Here is a 16,568-nt window from a genome sequence, read left to right as displayed (position 1 = left end):
AAATTATTCTCAGGTCAAAAACGCATTTTCTTCACAAAACTATGAATTCTTCAGTTCTGGAATTGAAAAGTTGATAACGCGTTTGGGAAAATGTATAGGAAACATGGGTAAATATTTTTATTTCATAAAGTTGTTTTAAAAAAAAAAAAAATTTGCTGCAAAAACATAGGAGGATACACAAGGCAAATGAGAAAGGAATTAAAGAGACTTAAAATTTCAGACACCGACTGTCGAGATAGAAATACGTATAGGAAAACATTGAAAAATCTCACCAATATTGGAAGAGGAAAAAAAGGGGTAAGTGGTTAGAAGAAAGAAAAGAAAGGCAGTCGAGGATCATGAAAATGCGATGGGAAGAAATAAAATCAAGACTCCCAAAGAAGCCTACCATTGATATTCACGTGGTCCTTAGTGGCCGACATGACCCAATATTTTTAAAATGCTAGGGCCCATTTTAAAAATAAAATAGTTTAATTAATTATAATTAAATTATTTTCATACTATTTTGAGCTAGCTTTATGACGGCCAACCAGGCCATACAATATTAATTTCTTTTCTTTTTTTAAATATTGCTTTATTGTAGTTATTTATTATTTCACCATTGTTAAGTTGTTGAGAATTGAAATCAATTAATAAAAATGTTTATTGAAAGATAACAATGGATAATTTTTTTTTATCGACTATCACCGGTACTTATACTATAGGACGTAATGACTGTGATGGTGTGGATGAAAAAAAAAAAAGAGGAAACTCCTTGATGTCACGCATTCAGGCTTTTTTGATTTTTTTTTTTTTGGGGGGGGGGCTTTTGTGGTTTGGGGATTAGACAATTGGCTGTCGATAATTGCCTAGAGTGAGAATGCTAAGCAGGGAATATTTAAGACCCAGTTGGCTCTTCTCCAGACTATTGGCTAGATATTTACGAGCCAGCTTGTACTAGCAGTCACAAGCTTGATTAGAAAGATCATTTCACTTTTCTTTTGCACAGTAAACGCAAGTCAATATTGTTTCCTACCTTCCTACCTTTTTTTTATTTCATCGTATGTTTAACCGATTCTAAATTAATCTTTATACTTGCATAATTAATAAAGTCCGTTCGAAGCATAAGAGTGCACAAACAGAAACAACTGTGTTATTAGATATTTAAGCCGTAAAAAACATTAATTTTTCATTCGGAGCTCTATATAGTAAAAATTACCAGCAACGCTAAAAAATTTACAAGAACATTATTTAAAGGAAAGTAAATTTTATGAAATGTGAGCCCTTATAGAGCTATTTACATCCGATAGTTCTCGAGATATAGCTTTTCAAAAAGCAACATTTCTTAAAAATCTACTGAAAGATTAGTAGTTAGTTAATATATGTTGGGAAATCTATATCTCAGGAACTATGTGACGTATAGATGTCTATTAGCCCTCAAATTAAAGCTAGTTTAATGTACTATAGAGTAATTTATTACCTCTACCTTCGTAGGAATAGTAGTTTTAATGATATTTCTTAAAATAAATTGATTTTTAGTAGTTCAGACAATAAGTTTGAGTTTTGAAAAACTTTATTTCAAAAACCATAGGACGTATAGATTAAAACTAGCTAAATTTACTATAAAATAGTTCATAACGTTTATCTTTGTAGGAGTAGTAGTTTTTGATATTTGACAAAATAAATTCACAAACTGTTAAGTTCTCGTTGTTCGTATAAAATATTTGATTTTTGAAAAAATATATCTCTAGATCCATGAGACGCACATATGTCTACCAGTACTCAAAATAAAGGGAATTTAAATTACTATAAAGTAGTTTTAGACACTTATCTTCGTAAGGATAGTAGTTTTTATGATTTTCGCATATGAATATAAATGTGGCAAATGAAAATTTGTCTGAACAACTATAAATCAATTTATTTTAGCAAATATCATGAAAACTACTACTCCTACGACGACAAAAGTATTAAACTACTTTATAGCCCATTAAACTAGCTTTAATTTGACGTAAATGGTTTTTGAGATATAGATTTTTCAAAAAAAATTCACTAACTACTAATCTTTCAATACGTACTGTACAATATTTATATGAAATAATGCTTTTTAAAAAACTATATCTCGAGAACTATTGAACGTAAATAGCTCTATTTGGGCTTACAGTTTAGCAAATTTACTCTACTTTAAATGATGTTCTCTTAGATTTTCTATTGTTGTTGGCAGTTTTAAAGATATAGAGCTCCGTATGAAAAATTAATTATTTTTAACGTTTTTAAAAATCCGCCATTTTTAATTCCCCCTACATATACTTGGCAGACTCATCAATTTTGACTGATAATTATACATAGTTTTCATTAAAGTAATAAAAAATTGGGGGAAATAAAATTTTTTCTCCTCTTGGGCTCTTGTACTATAAGCTTTATATATTCTTTTATATAACTGTTTATTCTTATATTCCTGCTATTTCTAACAATGTTTGTATCTTGTCTAATTCAGGCCTAATGACGCTTTGCAACGTGAGGCGAAACGTTGGTGTGTAATTAATAGCGTTTAGGCTATTTCGAGCAGCCTTTTTTGACCGCTAACGTGGACTATCTTCCTTCATTAATAACATAAGGTTAACTAATAGTCCTCCAAATTTCATGCTCGTTAACTTAAAGAGAAATGAAAGGTCATGAAGCCGGCAGCTCTTGTGCGGTCAAGTGTCCTCTACCACAAAGTCATTACCCTAATCTTTTATCTTAGTGTCCAGAATACTAATGTCTGGTAATTAGTGTGATTTTTATGTTCAAATTCAACACTGGAGATGAGACTATATGGCATAATGCTAGAGGATACTTCAATGAATTTATTGTCTTCCCCCTCTCGGCTAGAAGTGGAAAATGTTTATTGTAGGAAGATAGTCTGGGTGGCGGTCAGTAATCAAAATAGTAAAAAGAAAACTATTTATTGTTAACCAATGTTTCGCCCTACTTTGCAGGGCTTCGTCATGGCTAAATGAAAAACGAGATACAAACATTTTAAGAGTTGACAAAACATTAAAATAAATATACAGAGAAAATACAATTTTTTTTTTTTTAATTTGTTTCGTTTATAAAATATATAAAATAAATAATTTAAGGAAGAATACATATAGGAGGACTAGAAACTAGTTACTAATAGATACAGCCAATTGCGATAGAATTCTAAATACGGAACTAGAGTAATAAATTGTAGACAAAATTTCGTTATAAATATGGCTAAGAGGTAGGTGTAAAAAAGTAAACAGAAAGTGAAATAAATATGGTAAAGGTGAAGTATAAAAGCAAGCAAAAGGAAACATTAAGAAACATAATAAAAATAACAAATAAACATTGATGGAAGTACCTGTCAGATTGAAACAGAGATGGCAACTGCCTGATTTTTTATAATGTACAGCTTGGTAAAAAGACAGAATCATCAAATCTCTTCTCTAATATTAGAATAGGCAAATATATGAGATAAATGTAGAAGTACATGTATAAGATATTACATACACTATATAGAGAGAGACAATTCTATATAAATACATTGCTCAAAAAATAAAATAAATTTTTATTAAATAAAAATATGATTCTCACAAAAATCTTTATATACCATCTGAAAAATGGGAAGAATAGTGGTATACTAAACTAAGAGAAAATTAGAATAACATGGATAAAAATAGTAAGTAGTAAAACTATGAGAAGTAATATTAATAATGAGTAGTCGACAATAACTAAAATAATAATGGGAAAATCAGCACAGGACTCCGATACGTAACATTCAGCACATAGAATATACTCGTACATCTACCAATAATTCTAAAAATTATTTATCACACTAAACACGCAACTAACTACGTATTTATTTTGGTTCTAAAACTCATCCTAATAAGCCAAATAATTTTGTTATGTAATGAATTAGGTTTTTTTTACCTTTTACTCCCTAAACTGTGCATCTTAGCGAAAATGATATATAAGAAATTAAACAGCATTACATTTCGCGTCGAATGTGTACCATGAAACATTAATTTGGTAAAGTATTATGTCCTAAACCAAAATCAATTTTTTTAAATGTTGCCCATTGAGGTATGGTACTATACACAACGGGTTAGAAATTTAGGTCTTTCTTTCGGTTTTTCACCTATAAATCTTAAACGATAGGTTCTAGTGAAGGAGTTATAATTTAAAAAAGTAAAGAACATTAAATTATGCGTCGAACTTGATAATTTGACCAATAGATATGTTTGTAAACCACTTACCATGGTTGTTCCTTGTGCTCAAATAGCAGGTCCCTTGAAGTCCATATACAACCAGAACAAGTGGTTTACGACCATACCACTTGAGCACATTATGGTACTCATTCAACGCATAATTTAATGTTCTTTAATTCGTTTCATAATGAGACAAGGAGACAAGAACTCTCTCCAATGTTCAACTTGTCCTGGAAAAAGTGATTAGAAGAGCATCAGTCAAAAATTGTGCAAGTTGGGATAAAATATAAAATTCTAACGTTAGCAGACGACATTGCGGTCCTAAGAAGTAAACGAAATGACATGGATAGACTCCCAAAGACTCTAATAAGAGAAACAGAGGAAATTGCCATTCAAGTAAGTGAAGATACAACTTATAGTAAAGAAATATATAATTTTAAGCCAGAAAGTCTACCCTAGCGACATGGTCAGGGTGAGTGGCAAATCGTTTCCAAAAGTAGACAGTTTCAAATACCTTGGCTCCACACTAACCTTAATAGATGATCAACGGATCAAAAATACTGAAATCCCAAAAAATCTCTACAAATCTGAAGCTAAGGGAATACAATGCCATGATAAATTGAATTAATATACGCCTGCGATACCTGGGCTCTAACAGGTGTACTAGAAAGCAGAATCGAGAGATTTAAACGGAATGGTCTTAATACAGTTGCAACCTGGGACACCTTAATGCTTGGAGAAGAACTAACAGCGAACTGCTTGCAGAGACTGGTATGATATGATGGCAAGGAGGTTAAGATAAGGGGGAATATGGCTCTAAGCAATACACAAGTACGCCTCTACCCAACAATGCTAGTATTGTTGGCAAGAGACCACCTGGAAGACCAAAAACCAGATGAATGGACCGAATCGACAAAGATGTGGAGCCGTATACTGGAAAGCATTAGGCCAAGGGCTGCCAAAGATCTACAAGGTCTCTAGAGCAAACCGTAAAAAAAACTTATATTTTACATTAACTCCTAATCACACAAATCACTAATCACTAATTACTATTAAGTAAGCAATATTATACTGTTATATAGTGGGAGGGCGACGGTCTACCAACTCAAAGGTTGTGAGTTCGAGTCTCCAGCCTTACTGGGATTTTTTCAAGCATATCATTATGTAATATTCACTAACAGCTTCCGTCCAGGCTTTTGGGAGGCCCGTTAGCCAATGGGTGACACTCACAAAAATAGGCGTGGGAGTGACTAACCCACCCTACGAAAAAACACGTCAAGAAACGCGCGATGGATTTCCGTAGTACATCGCACACGGCCTTGGACCTCCACGGTCTGTCGTACCTATATAAAAAAAAATTATTATTTTTAGCAAAACCTAAATCAAGTACATACTATTGAAACTTCAATATTTTCTTATTTTCATTTAAATTATGACATTTTTAAAACTAGTCAATGATTAATTACTATTAATAACAATTACAAAGATCTGCCAGGTCTGTAGAGCCAACCGAAAACAAAAATTGTTTTACACTAGGATCGACCGTTTAGGATTTATAGACTAAATTCTATAAGGAATTAAAATTTCTTATTCATTACTTTATTCGATTAATTTATTTTAGTTAATTAGTAAGAGATTTAGAACCAATGCGTAAGCGTGATATAAACTAATCTTTAAAATTATTTTCAGAAGTATGTTCTTTGGACTGTTTTAAGCATATGGCTCCTGTACTACTGAGAGGTCGAAATCCTAGTTCATCTTTAAAATATTCTGAAATAAGCTTTTTTGTGAATAGTTGTTCATGCATCTTATATGTCATTTTCTTCTTCGAGATTATCATCGCTTCCACTGTTTGATAAATGACAGCCTCAAGTTGCCTTGTGAAGGAATATTAAAGGAGGTATTTTAAACACCAGGGGCCCTTAAGATTGATGAGATTTGTTCCCTCAATATTATGGTATCCTTTCAGCGCATAACATTATCATGATAAAGGGTCATACTATCTACTCTCTTTTAATCATTAAAATAGTGTGATCTCATTTAATGTTCCAACCATTTAAAAAAAAAAAAAAAAAGTTTGTTGAACTAATAAAAAAATGAACATTTATTACAGAGAGGATTATATTTTAACCGGCTAAAATCAGTGGCCTTGAAATTGAAAATACATGTTTTATAGTTATACATAGTTAATTTTCAGTTGTTTTGTTTAATTACTTGAATAGAAAACGTAGATTAAAAATAAGCTGTCATGTACATTACAATAATTTTATTATTTTATCAAATACATCACAATATCAATAATATGATATAATATAATATAATATTATAATATAATAATGATGTAAAAATGTAACACACTTATGATGGGGCCCAGATCTTTATTCATTTAATGATATAAAATTTATTTTTTTCTATTTATTTATTGGAATTTACAATTGTATTTATCAATCCTTCCATTAAAAACTCCCTAACCACTCAAACCCATTAGTTTCTAATCTTTCTTTCTCTTTTATTCCGGACAATCCTCCGAGGCGTCTGAAAAGAAGATGGCCTCGATACCTTATATTGTAAAAATGCTTTTAGAGTGCTACCAATGGGTAGTTTCTCTACATGCTTATACCATACCATTATGATTTCTTCAAATTTACTTGATGTATTTATGTACAGTTGTAAATATCAATAAATAAATTTTTTTTAAAAATTGTATTTACATAAAAACACATTAAGTAAATAGGATGTCACATAAAAATTGAGTGATATAGGCATGTAGATTAACTACCCATTGGTAGCACTCTAATCATATTTTTACACTAGAAGGTCTCGAGGTCATCTTCTTTCCCGAAGCCTCGGATGATTATCAGGAATAGAAGAAGAAGCAAGGTTAGAAACTAGAGGGTTTTGATGGTTTGGGAGCTTATAGCGGAAGGATTGATATCTGGTTCGGGCTAGATCGGTTACAAATAGAACAAAAGGTCTTTATAGATTTTATTTGTGACAAAGTAGGGAGACATTGAGGATTTTGGATTGTAAGGATTGGATACGAGAGGAATCCTAAGGTTTAGTGAAGCCACAAAGCTCAACTCTGTATGTCCAGATAGGCATTATAATTGTCATCTAAATCATTCCGTTGTAATGAATTGGAAGATTAGTTGTAATAGTCGACATTATTAAGCAACATTATTAAAGTATACTGTAGGGCAGTCAGTAGGTTTACGACGTAGGGTGGTGATTTAATAAGATTTGTTGGAATTTATTTTGATACTCCAATTACGGCACCATTCTTCGAGGGTTGCGATATGGGATTGGAGAGTTTGAGATACAATTAATGGGTTATTATTAACTGCGAGCACACATGTGTCATCAGCGAAAGCTATGAAGATAGTAATAGGATTGGTTGGATGTCAACTGTATAGACTTTTTAGAGGATGGGACCGAGGATACTACCCTGAGGAACGCCAGCGAACTGAGAGAAGAGGGATGAATAGGAACCATTGCGGTTTACTTTGAATAATCTGTCAGTGAGAAAGGAAAGGATAATGAAAAACTATGTTGGAGGTATGAATTTATGGAGGTTATAAAGCAATATAAAATATTTAAGTATAATATTTTTAAAAAAGGTGAAATAGTTAATAAAAAACATAATATATTTACTAACGGTTTTTAATATATCAAAAAAAAATATTTTATAAAATTTACGACCAATTTATATTAAAAATAACTTTTTACGCATAAAATTAGTATTCATTTTTTTAAATGATAAAAATTAAACTTTTTTCGAATTTCTCGAAACAAAGAGGAGAAACAAAAATTTTAATTCTATGAAAACGTCAATGGAAATAGTTCATGACAATTACACACTACGGAAACTTAGTTCTCTACACTACACGCCATAAAGATGCTACAAAAAAAAACTCCGTATTTGGGGAAATTAGTTAAACCAATCACCTATTTTTTCCTTATATCTCCTCCACTAAATCTGTACTCACTCATATTCTCTTTCCGACCTAAAATTTACTTATAAAATGATAATTGCAAATTTTGAGAGGGACACGCTTTATCCCTTTAGAATTTATACTTCCATGCTAAAGTTCGCCGTGCATATTTACCATGATAATCTGGTTATGATTTAGGTTGGCAATTATGTCAGATTTTAGAGGATTATGGTACAGGTGTTTAGTGGTTGGCTTTTGGCACCACAAACTCGTATAGCAGGTAGTGGTATTACTGAAACCCATTAACCTTTTCAACATTAACAACGTAATTTGGTTTTCACCTGGTTAGGGACTTTTATTTAAATTACTTAAATTTAGATAGTTTGTGTCCACAATACTAAAATTGTATTGTAAACAACTTAATTTTCATTGTTGGTTTTTCTAGTGGTATGCATCTTTAATTAATACATATATCACTCAATATAATTGAGGGTAATAATATGGAACACTCTAGACCCACGAATTTTTATTATAAAACTATTATTTTTTTTTCGGTTGGCTCTATAGACCTTGTAGATCTTGGCCGCCTGTCTTGAGCTCTTCTCTCTAGTATGCTGCATGCAGCTCTTTATTTATAATTGATTTATTTATTTATATATTTAAAAACTATTTTGCAATAAATGTTTTTATAAAAGTTTTACATTATGTTTAATATTTTCGGCCCTAATTCATTGGTTTTTCTCAAGCTACACACCTATTCACCCCATCCACACTATTAAAACATTGTTTTATGTATACACTTGTAACTTATTATATATTTTTTTTATTTAAAAGTAACATATGTTGCTGTCTAAGTAGATTTAAAAAGTAAAAATCTCCTCCTCAACAGTAAATATTGCACAAATAACGCAAAGGTGAGGAGAAATAACACTCACGGTTTCAACTGAAAGACTGCCTTTATTTCTCAACCAATCCTCCATATTGTACAATTTTTACATGTAGGAGATGAAATTAAGCCTCACTCTGTCAGGCTTAACTCCTCCCGCCATTTTACGAACAGGACTCATAATCATTAATATTTACATATATACAAAAGAAAAAGAAAAGTTTATGCAAAAATGTACCAGAAGATAAATGACTTTTTGCAAACTAAGTTTAACAAAGCAGAAATGATTTGAATAAAATACAATACACATATCTACGACCAAAAGAGAAAAAAAGAAGAAAAAACCGTGCCCGTGTAGGCCTCGGCGCTTGGCGCCGAGGCGACATGTTTCCGTGACAACGTATACTCTATGCTAATATTACATAAATATAAATTAAAATCAATCCAATGTTATATATTTGAAATAATAAACCAGTTCACATATTGAATTCAGATATTTATTTTTGCTTGGTTATACAAAATATTTATACAGTTATACTTAATTCTAAGACTTTATTTCCAATATTCTATTCATAATCGGACGATGGTAGTTTAATTAATTCCAATGAATTTTATTATTATCACCATATTCTTAATTTCATGCATAATTTAAAGATCATCTCAGGCTTCCTTCCCCCACCACTACCTTCTCCGTTACGCTACACTTTTGCCTGCATGACTCTCAGCATCTATAATCCTCTTACCCCCACCACCTCACTCTTACCCATCCCCACCACTACCTTCTCCGTTACGGGACACTTTTGCCTGCATGACTCTCAGCATCTATAATCCTCTTACCCCCACTACTACACTACTAATTACCTCCCCCACAATCTACTTCCGTTACGGAACACTTTTTCTAACATGGCATCCCGCAAAATGATTTATAAGACGTTGTCACGTCAAAAATAAAAGTTTATATAAGTAAAATGTTTAAATGGTTACTATAGTTATCCAATAATGTTTTGTATTAAATGTAAACAAAACAATCTACTTCCGTTACGGGACACTTTTTCTAACATTGCATCCCGCAAAATGATTTATAAGACGTTGTCACGTCAAAAAAACAATCAGCATTCTGCGTAAACTAAAACAACACTAAGAGTTAATGAAAAAAACATTGTTAAATGACTCACTAATATGGAAGGACCCACACTGTATACACCTATCGACACGGAGGTAAAGACACTCTAATCGGTCTCCAGCGTAGGAACCTTTAATTGTTCCAGGTGAACTGACCTACACTTTTTATAAGATATTTCAGGCTTTCTATGGTGTCAACATTATGTTCCCTAATGATAATCACCCTGAATGGACCTTCGTACCTCAGCAGGTCTTTTCTTCGATTGGTTCCCTCTCGTCGATACACCTCAGTGGTTGTATGACGTTACCATTAGTTCCTTCGCCTTATCCGGCTCTAATCCCTTCTTCAACTGGTACAACCGCAGGTGATCGCTGGTACTGTGGAGCCGTTCGTTTCCCCTCGGTTCTCCAGGTGTACCGAGGTGTTGAAGTTCCACAGTACCTCCTAAGCTTTCATCTCTTATCTTTCGCTGTCAAACGAGATTTTGTCCAGAATGCCGTAAAACTGGAATCGCCTACGTAGGGCTCTTAATAACGCTTCTGCTGATCTCTCTTTCACTGGATACGGATTGTGTAACGTATAAGCATCCGATCTACGCCAATTTGTTCTTAGCGTCAGAGAAGCTGAGTCTTATCCCAAATTACTTACTACGTGTGGAGCACCAATGCGAATTACTGTGGGAGAGAAGAAGGGGGGGGGAGCTTATAAGGTTAATATCTACCCTCGTTATAACGCCACACTATATGACATATAAAAATCATATTAAATATTATACATCGATATATTTTTTATTATGTATAATATACAGATGTAAGTAAATTCATTTAAATTAAGATAAGAAATTTGTATTTTATTTTATTTTTTATGATTGTTTTATTATACTTTATCAAATATGTTTTGAAAAATTGATTAATGTTAATATGTCCTTTAGTTTGTTCTGTTACATTACTTTTCAACTGATTTTTATTATTATTATTGTTGTTTCAGGGATCTCCTAAGTAACAACATAACAGAGCTAACAGAGTCTTCATTTTCCGACTTCCTTTTGCTCGAAGATCTGTAAGTAAAAATAAATTATTCATATCAAACTAAACTAATGTCTGATCAGCAGGATCATTCTTTTAATTCCAACAAAATACTAATACAAATTTTTTATCATCACTAGCAAGATAAAATTGTCTTTCTCTCTTCACCTTCAAGCTCATTGGTAAATTTATTGATGTTTAATGTTAATTGGTGTAAAGCAGTTATACTAAACAAAAAATATTAGAGTATACATTGAAGAAAAAGCCGAAATTTTACTCTATGTTGAAATCAATATATTAATCAAAAAGTAGAACAATGTTTATGGGTACGTAGAAAGACTAAGCACCATTATGAACACCTGGAATTTAACAGCTGGTACAAGGCTGTTAATATCGAAAAAAGGAACCACTAAATGTATAAAAGACTAAAATAAAACAAAAAATTGTTTCTTGAATATTATTTGAAAAAAAGAAAAGTTATGTTTATTTTTCCAAACTTAATATATATGTTCTCTTAAAATAAAATTTGAGTAAAGTAATTAAAAATATATCAAAAAAGAAATTTTTCATCAATCAAATCATATAAAATTAATCAAAATTGTATATATAAATTTTTTTAATTGATTTGAAATTATTTTTTATATAATTGATAATTGCCTCATTGAAAATATAAAATTTAAAATGTCTCAGTTTAAATTAACCTTATGGTTCTATTCTTTATCAGAATCTATTTAAATATACTCCTTACCGATAGGAATTCCGAAGTTAGCTGTGCTGGAGAAGAAATGGAGGAGCCTTAAAAAAATCGATTATACCACCAAAAGAATCCTCACATTCCGTAACCAAAGCATATGAAATTTTAATACGAATTATTACGAAATTCTGAAAAATCTAAAAAATGAAGGATGGTCCATGTCAGCTGATGAATGTTGTAGACTCAAGTTACTAAAACTAATTGAAATTATTCAAAATGTTTACTTGTTATTATTATTACTATTATACTTCGTTCTAAAAAGTATTTGTTTAAAATGATTCTTGTTAGTTCAATTATAGTAATGAACTAAATTTATGCTGAGGATTCCATAGTATCAAGATAAATAAATTTATTTTTAATTTCCATAAAAAAAAAAATTAATGAATCTTCTATGCAGATACCTGTTAGTCCGTGTCCAGACTGGACAAGGTTAGCATGACCGGTCGATGGCGATGGTCGCTTAGCCGCTTAATATAATTGAGTGTTGTTATCAAACTTTAAATGTTCAATTAAGATACAACTGTATTCGCTCTTTGATTTTGTCTTAGCCCGACCAGATGAAGATCAAACATGGGAAATATCGTTGAGTAAACATTCGATGCTCTATAGGACTCTCAACTAAATTAAGGGACTAAGAAAAAATCAAACATAGAAATTTTCTTTGAGTGCCCCAATTGAATATTTTAAGTTTCTCTCCGGACAATCAACTATACTCCCCATGTTTGATTTTTTCTAAATCCGACTAAGCGACCATCGCACTATCCTCTTCCAGTTATAACACGGCCTAAGAAAATTTGTTGTTCAAAAACGAAAAACGATTGTTCAATTTTCGCCTAATAGTTTGGCACTATTTCATGGTGGATTCAAACAAATCAAAGATTACCTATTTTAATTGCAATGCCCCTAATTATCAGTGAAAAATAATTTTAATTGACTAATATTTCTAATCTTTATTTTTAATTTGTTTTAATCTAATTTATCTTTATTGCAGGATATTAGGAGAGAACAAGCTTACTAAAATCCATTCCAACACATTTCGCTCCAATAAAAATCTCAAACGGCTGTAAGTTCACTTTTAGTTTTTAATTATATTTTTTTATCAAGTGTCTCATTTGCCAAAATATTGATTTCTGGTTATCTGGAAAAAAATGTATTTCGGAAAATATTTCATGTAAAGAGTTCCTTTAGGGCTCGTATTTTATTTTAAAAACATTTTTATTGTGAAAGTTTTAAAGATCATGAGGACTAAGTGAAAAATTAACGAAAAGTTTAGCCCTTTCAGTTTTTCGGCCACCATTTTGTTATTTACTTTTTTTAACCAAAAGCATAATCTTTTTCTGCTCGAAATTCTCTGTAATTTATTACCTAACTAGATATTTTTGATGATTTAAAAAAAAAAAAAGTCAAATAGTTGCCAGAAAAAAAATGTACTGTCTCGAGATTTAGTCAGGATGCCAGGATAATCGCTGAAGGCAATTATCCAAAAATAAGTTAGTTAATTAATTTACATTGAGTCTTGCAAAACTATTATTATAATTGGATTCTTTTCCAAAGGCTTGTTGTGTGTTTACCAGTGGTAACTGGGTACCTTTGTATTTAAAAAATATTGTTACCATTAATTATATAGTATAATTGGGTAATATAATAGTATATAAACTATATCAAGGAACAAAATATTTATTTACATTGGTATGATTTAAATTATAATATGATTCAAATGATTCAAATAATTGATTTGCCATAAAATATTGATTATTATATTATTACCTTATATATAGCTGAATGAGTGCTGGGTGAGTGTCATCTTGTTCATAAGGGATGGCTTCCAGTTCTCATAGCCGTTCTTAGGACTATGTCTCGTCAAAGTGCATCTTGCTCTTCCTTCTGTACCTCTACTGCTTCTCTTTCTGTCTGTTCCCTTTACTTCAACCCCCACTTGTTTCAAAAAGAGCCTTTTGGGAATCTTATTTCCTCATTGGGTATCATCAGCCACGCCCAAGAAAAATATGTTACCTGGGATTGTACATTTAGAAAATTGTTTGGTGCAAGCATTGCTTATAATTGACCTGCCTACCGACAAAGCCAGCATGCAATACCTGTTTTTTAATAGATTTGTTCAGGAAGGACCCTTTCACCTGTGCCCCTTTGTTGACATTCTCAGCACAAGTATGAAAAGACATTTGGCAGACTTTTATAATATTAATAATTTTCAATACGTCGATACATATAAATAAAACGCTCTTATGCTGATCAAAACTTAATTATTGTACAAGCATCTGTAATGGTCTATACATTTAAAAGTATAAAATATGATTTCAATTTGAAATTGTACAAAAAGTGACCAATAAATGACTATTTTAAGGGTACTGAAGCAAAAATATATATTAGGAAAGAAACAACACAAGATATACTTATAGTGATAAAAGAATCAGCACCTGAAGATGGGTGGTCGGTCCGAAACTGAGTGAGAAATAGATTATTAATAAGAATTATACAGTTGAAATATGAACGCTATTAAATAAATCAGAAAGGAAAAAACAGATAGCAATAATGCACTGAAGTTCAAAATATTACATTACTTTGAACTGATACAGGGCCATAAATTAACCACAAAACCTTTTTCATTTTTTTTTTAAATTAACCATTTTCAAATTGAGGTTTAGCTTTTCTGTGATTTAATAAAAGTCTTGTATTAAAACAGAAAGAAATTTTAATAGTTTATTAATTTATTATTTACTTTTTCTAACTGGAATTTTATTTAAATACTTTATGAAGAAATTAACTTCATAAATCAACAGCATTTTGTTGCTTTCATAAATCTTATGATCATTATTTTTTACTCTTGTTTTTTTTTCCTTTTTAGGTCTTTTCATAATTGTGGTTTGACAGAATTTCCTTGGGAAGCTTTACAACACCTTAACCGCTTGATTTATCTGTAAGCTTGTTAATAAATTCTTATTAATTATTACATTTATATTATAATTAGTTTAGTTATAATTAATCATTTAAATATTTACCTCCACGATTCAATGCGATTAAAATTATTTCAATGTTGTTTCCCATTACTCTATAGGCAATTAGATCAGAATGCTATAAAGAAAGTGGAAAGAGGTGATCTACTGAATCTCACAGAACTAAGGAATCTGAGACTGGATTCAAACCATTTAAAGAATATTCCATCCAGCGCATTTGTAGACACACCACAATTGGAAGTGCTGTATGTAATAATTTTCTCACCTATATAATGTATATATTTTAATTTGATGCAATTGTGCTTTGAAATTTGTTTCTTTTTTTTCAATTTGATAGTAATAATATTTAATTATGTTCATTAATCTTATATTATTTTGTTATAGCTAGTGAATTAGGTAAAGTTAAAAAAAAAAAAAAATGAACTTTTTGAAGACTGAACTGAAAAAAAAATTTGAGAGAAATATTATTAGAGTGCTACCTATGGGTAGTTCTCTACACGCCTTTTTCACTCCATTATAACTGAGATCTATTATAATTACTAAATGTATTATAATGTACAATTCTAAATTTCAATAACTATATTTAAAAAAAAAAGAAAAATATTATTGTTGCGATGGTTAGGGAGTTCAGTATATACTTATTGAATCCAACCAACCGCCTTCCATGGGCTGGTAATATTCAGCACTTAAATATTAATCTTTTTCATTTAAAAAATGAAGATAAAACTTAAATGACTAGTAGCATCTACTTAAAAATTTAATCTTTAAATAATACATTACCATGATACTCTAAATTAAATAATTTTACCATGGTAAAAAATTATGGGCCATTTTCCCAGAAAGTACATCCCAAACTTGTAATTTATAGCCTACATAGTAAGTACGATTAAGGAATTACGAAAATTCAGGACATCACTCTCTAGAAAATTGCTAATTTTGCATAGAAAACCTTGAAAATTCAAGAAAATTTGTTTCCGCGGGTCCGTACAAACCTGATAAAGATTTTGACAAAATCTCTTCAATTATGCTCAAGAAAGATTTTTAACCCACATCAAATAAGTAGTAGGTTGCCTGTAGGATTCGTTTTACAGTTTTCTTTTGTTCGTGAGTTTTTCAGCATTGGATATACACTATTTTTTCTATTATTTTCAGTTTCTTATACAAATTCCCAAATAATACATTAATGTCATTCATTCACCAAAGTACCATTTGTTCATGCCAATGTATTTCTAGTATATTAAATAAACATATTCTTGTACCCTTAATAGCCAACATTTAATACTAAAGGTCAAAAAGTAATTTTTTTATTGTTTAAGTATTTTATTACGACTTTTAGTTGTTTTTTTTTTTTATTAACAGTTTTGTTCGGATTGACACTTTTTAAGATATTAGCCCATATATTTTATCTCTTAACTAACAAAAAAGAAAATTTTAATTTTTGAAATAATTTTATATTATATCCTGTTTATTTTTATCGTAAATAAAACAATATTTTCTTCATAATGAGATATGGAATTATTTTATATTTTGAAACTCATTCGCCGTGAATGGAAACCAACATGGAAACATGAAATAATACCGTAAGGACTGGAGAAACCAGTAGGATTTTTCAAGACGCCTCGTAAAATAGTAGGATTCCTTTCTTCATTGGCCTTAGCTGCAAAAATTTATATATATATTGTAAAA

The 16,568-nt window shown here is 30.7% G+C and overlaps 1 protein-coding gene across 1 annotated transcript in view; it reads left to right on the top strand.

Moving 5' to 3' along the window:
* Window positions 1–14,999: 14,999 nt before the first annotated feature.
* Window positions 15,000–16,568, top strand: part of rk (rickets) — a 23,697-nt gene continuing 22,128 nt past the window's right edge. Inside the window, exon 1 of the mRNA XM_014435955.2 lies at window positions 15,000–15,127. The gene's annotated coding sequence lies outside the window, so the exon portion shown is untranslated. The remainder of the gene's footprint in view (window positions 15,128–16,568) is intronic.

This window comes from Halyomorpha halys, unplaced genomic scaffold (genome assembly GCF_000696795.3).
Source record: "Halyomorpha halys isolate HHAL.00 unplaced genomic scaffold, Hhal_1.1 Scaffold1750.1, whole genome shotgun sequence".
Lineage (NCBI taxonomy): Eukaryota > Metazoa > Arthropoda > Insecta > Hemiptera > Pentatomidae > Halyomorpha > Halyomorpha halys.
The sequence above is the reverse complement of the archived record's forward strand: the minus strand, read 5'-3'. Positions and strand labels throughout refer to the sequence as shown.